The sequence below is a fragment of the Triticum dicoccoides genome, chromosome 4B (assembly GCF_002162155.2).
Source record: "Triticum dicoccoides isolate Atlit2015 ecotype Zavitan chromosome 4B, WEW_v2.0, whole genome shotgun sequence".
Lineage (NCBI taxonomy): Eukaryota > Viridiplantae > Streptophyta > Magnoliopsida > Poales > Poaceae > Triticum > Triticum dicoccoides.
In genome coordinates, this window is record NC_041387.1 from 297,938,750 (window position 1) to 297,944,101 (window position 5,352).

Below are 5,352 nucleotides of genomic sequence, written 5' to 3' on the forward strand. Positions count from 1 at the left end.
TTTGCTTCTAAGCGACACATTCTTGCTTGACTTGACGAAGGAGAAGCCAACATGGAAGGAGATCCCGACATCCTGGTCATCCCGCCTTGGCCATACCTTGTCTGTTTATGGTAAGACTAAAATATTTATGTTTGGTGGATTGGCAAAGAGTGGCTCGCTCCGACTGCGCTCCAGTGATGCCTACATAATGGATGTTGGTGAAGAGAATCCACAATGGAGGCAGCTGGCGACAACTGGGTTTCCAAGCGTTGTTCCTCCGCCAAGGCTTGATCATGTCACGGTGAGCCTGCCCTGTGGAAGGATCATCATATTTGGCGGTTCAATCGCCGGGCTGCACTCACCCGCTGAGCTCTTCTTGCTTGATCCGGCTGAGGAAAAGCCGACATGGAGAATCCTGAACGTCCCTGGGCAGCCACCCAAGTTCGCTTGGGGACACAGCACCTGCGTGGTTGGTGGCACTAGGATCTTGGTTCTTGGTGGACACACCGGAGAGGAGTGGATACTGAATGAGCTTCACGAGCTCTGCCTCTCAAGCAGGCCCGATGAAGATGGATGATTATAGGGTTCTCATGATTTTAGACCTTACCTTTATTCCATCTCTCTGTCTCTGCTTTTCTATACAGAAATGGGTGCAAAAGAATCTAAAAAGAGTTTGTGGATGAGAGTTTTAGTATACCTCGTTGTTTTCATATGATATAAGGCTGGAAATCCCTATGCCACAGTTACTTTTGTTGGTTGTAAATGCGTTAGTACCACAATCTTCCCACTAGTATCTGCTCATGCGTGTATGTGGTTTGTATGTATCTTGATGCGATTTCAGTTAGCAATAATTACTGTATTGTACTACTAACTGACAGAAACATGAATGTATTTTGGAGGCCACGAAACAATCGCCTCAGATGTGCAATCAGTATGGTAGGCATCCCTGATCATGCATGGAGTTGGGCGAACGCTGTGAAACTCTTGTCTACTTCCTGCTTGATCCATTATCCATCATGAAACAGCCTCTAGGGAGGACCTTGCTGCTTGCTAAGTTACTGCATGGGCAGAATCCATATGCAATACCTATATTTCGGTTAGCCTGACTCCAGAGCCTGAAGAAGATGATGGTCAAGTTCCCGATCCGTCTACGGCGGCAGTTCACCTCAGAAGGGGTCGTCGTAGCGATCATATTAATATCTTGGAATACAAAGTGATCATCCATTTGCATTCGGTAGCAATCATATTGATATCTTGGAATACAAAGTGATCATCCATTTGCACTCGTCGCCGCCAGAAAGAGTGCTGGAATGAGAGTGACAATTAAGGCTTGCTGGGTTCTAAAAAAAATATATTAAGGCTTACTAAGAGCATCTCTTGTGAGTGGTCTGGGTAGTGGCTCAGCTAGCACCCCTTCATCATTTTGGATAGGAGTAGCGTCATATGTTGCCAAGATGGTGGATTTAGGCTCATTGTTGTAATATTTTGTAAGGTCCTTGATAACAATCAATAAAGTGGCCGTATGCATCTCCTAGATGCAGAGGTCGGGGGTCATCCTTCTTTTCTAAAAAAAAACTAAGAGCATCTCTTAACTAAAATCATAAAATTTAGCCCCTCACAAGCCTTCCTCAAGTTTCAGAAATAAAAATGGGAATATTTACATTTGTGCCCCTAACTCGAACCCACTCCTCACATTTGCCCCTAACTTTTTAATGTGCTTAAATTTACCCCTAAAAAGCATTTTAATTCTCTAGAATGCCTTTTCATCTGGTCAAAGTCGTTTGAGCGTTACTTTGAAAATTCATAACAAATTCGTACCAAGTCGGAAATTGCAAATAAGATATCAAAATATTCAGAGAAACATCTCCTATAGGGCAAGAGTGTCCCGATCTTTGGATAAGAGGTAGCTAACGATTGGTGGAGAACGACTTTGCGATCTGAATACAACGTGCGACCATGTTCCGTCGCTAAACCAATCTCCTAAAGGTTACTGATGATGACATAAGCACGATCAGCCTAACCACAAATGTCTATTCCTACAAGCAATCGAAGAACAAATAAGAATATGATAAAACAATCCGAATATTGCGAATATATATGATGTATTGATAAAAGTGGTGTCTCAAAGCAGTGTGGGCCTGGTCATTGGACACAAATGAAGTACATGAAGTTGCAACAACTAATTTTTAACTAAACAAAACCCAAAGAAAACGCTACCAAATTGCTCTAATTTATAGAACTAAGTGGTGGCGGCCAAGGGGGTGGAAGCACGTCCCAAGGCAGCCAAAACCTAACCCTAGACCATACAAGGCCCATGGGCCCAAGTGAAGATGATGCAACACTTTTTGACTTGGATTTTGCAGCATCGTCGCACCGTTTTTGGATTATCTCCGTGCACTGGAGGAATTTGAAGGTGAATCCAATTGGCTTGGAAAGTACACGAGGTAAGCTTTCCAAGAAAAAATATTCACCAAATTTGGAGTTAGATGCAAAAGTTATAAACGTTTGTAACCAGGCATGTCTTTGCAGTTCGAATTTGAGCCGAGAACGCGGGAACTTCGTATCTAGTTTCTCTTGGGCGAAAAATGACGTGAGAGGACTTCTTGAATAACTCCTAACAATTTCCTTTTCATTTATCTTCACACATGGTTTCTACAAGTGTCCGGTAATTCTATAATTAGGCATGAAATAAAGGTAGGTGAAGTATTATTCTTTTGGATAGCATAAATAAATTATCGCAGAATTTTTATTAGAAATCACCTAAAAAAATACATGTATGTAATATTTTTGGTCATATGCAAGGTAGCCATTTCCTCATTATCCTCCCCTTTCTGAATACAAAGTTGTCTTCGGTGATGCTTAGTCTGAAACATGGCTAACAAAAATGACAAGGTGTAGACGTTGTTATGTATATGTCATCCATTTTTTACTCTTCTCAGTTGCTGAACATCCTCATTATCCTCCCCTTTCTGAATACAAAGCTGTCTTCGGTGATGCTTAGTCTGAAACATGGCTAACAAAAATGACAAGGTGTAGATGTTGTATATGTATATGTCATCCATTTTTTTACTTTTCTCAGTTGTTGAACATGTGACACATTTATATATGATTAATTGTCAAATGTCGTGAAATATAAATCCAAAGTATCATCACAAGAAATAAACCTTGTGACAATATTGAAACTTAGTTTGCATATGTAAGTTAAGCTCTTATCATCGTGATGCTCGTTATTAAACCATCCCAACATTGGTGAATAAACTTTAATTGTTTCAAAATTACATGCTACAACATGTTTAAATAAGTAAACATGCAACAAGTCATTTGACACATAATTATCACCAGGATTAGAGGTCATATCAAAATGATTTAAAATTGACACAATTATTTTCATTTCTCAAGCTAGCATGATCATCACTTTTGATGCAAATTCTATGCACAAAACATTCATTATATATGCTATACTCTCCAATCAAATTAAAAGTAAAATTTGGTGCGTAAACACTTTGCAATGATTGTGAACATGTGATTTCAGTTATATTTTTTCGCAAGTGACAAAGGCATGGGTGAATTCGATAATACAAAGAATTAGCACACGAATCTGTAGATAACACATCGTCATGGCTTATCAATTATACTTTGTCCAAATCAAATTTAGTCAGCATGATACATGGTTCTTTCTCATGAACAATTAATCCAATGAGTGCACTGAAAATTGTAGTTATTTTAGTTGTTTGATCACATGGCACATTCATAACATGGACACAATTATGTAAAATAGGTGGTGCGATCAAATCAATGGGTAAGTCAACACCTCGTGAATAGTTATGCCATAAATACCTTCATTGTTACCTTTGATGCTTGACTCAGATGATGTAGCACTCTCGGCGGTGACATGTCACATGTTGGAGGTGGTGTAGTGCTCAAAACTATGGGCGTGGTTATCATAGTAGGAGTAGTGGTGGAAGGAACAACCGTCTTAACTCTTGGGATTTGCACCTTGCGCCTGCTTGTCTTGTGGGCAACACGTCTTTCTATATCCTGTTCAGATTTGCAAGCAAGTCAAACACTAATAGAGGCAAAGGTGTCCCGATGTTTCGATGAGATGGTGGCTACCGTTTTGGTGGAAGTCGACTTTGACGATCCGACTACGAATGTGCGAGGACGTCGCGCCTTAGCAATCGCTAAACCAACTCCGAGAGGTTATTGACCACGCCGGAGCATGATCAACCTGACCAAGAAGGTCTATTTCCTGCAAGCAAACGAAGAACAAGCAAGAAACTAAGATTGCAATCTGGATATTGCGAATAACAGAGGAAAGCTTTATTAATGAAGGTGGGGTTCTATGACACCTTTGTCTGGTCGTTGAACACAAACGAAGTACGCGAAGTTGCAGCTATGGCGAACTTTTAATCTAAACAAAACTCAAAGTCTAAACGGTGCCCTAAGGGCTGTATATATGGAGGAAGCGGGTGGGGGGGGGGGATTTCGTGGCCCTTGGTGGAGGGGTCCGAAACTAACCCTATCTCCTATTTCCCCACCCACACGGACTCTAAAAATAGCCTATACTTATGTATTTCGAAATTACATGGGCCTGACCCAATAATAAGGTGACACAACACCTAGAATAGCCTCTGGACGAAATTTATGAAGTGGCATCTTGTATATTTCGTCCAAGGCTTCATGCACTCATTATGGTGGCTTCAAAGTCCTGAAATCATCACTTGTAACTCCGTTCTTGTTCCCCTTGCGCATGCCATAATCTCCATGCTTGTTCTTGCTCCAATGTTCATCCTTTTCCAAGCTAGGCCCTTCATTTGTAAGCAAAACAAATGTATCCAATTTAGGCAGCATCATATTCTCATGAACATTAGAATCATTACCAAGAAACGAAAGTACCTGATAATTTAATTGGCGTGTGCGAGCTCTAGTAATTGGTCCAGTATATATAGCAGTAGGGGCTGTGGGTGTAACAATGGTATTGATGTCCTCATCAAACACATTTCATGAATTAGTATCTCTTGAATACCACGGTTTAATCCTCCCCAAAATCTATCCATCAAATCTTCTTCACATTTTTGCCCAAACACAAGTGTATCAAGGTAGTTTGTAAATCATCATAATATTTTGTTATGGTGTCACTACCTCGTTTTAAACATTGCACCTTCTTAATCTCATGTCATGTGTATAATAAGCGGGGACTAATCTATCTCTCCTGTCAAGTTTTAAATCATCCCAGGTAGTTAGATATATAATCAGGGTATAACCGCCAATATTCGCTCCACCAAATTATAGCAAAGCTACAGAAAGTAATAACCACAATTTTAACATTTTTACGCTTATCAAAATTATGGGAAAAAATATTGTTATGAAAGC

At 40.2% G+C, this 5,352-nt stretch overlaps 1 pseudogene; it reads left to right on the forward strand.

The window, feature by feature from the left end:
• LOC119293591 overlaps nt 1-809 on the forward strand; it is a 6,594-nt pseudogene extending 5,785 nt beyond the window's left edge.
• The last annotated feature ends 4,543 nt before the right edge of the window (nt 810-5,352 follow it).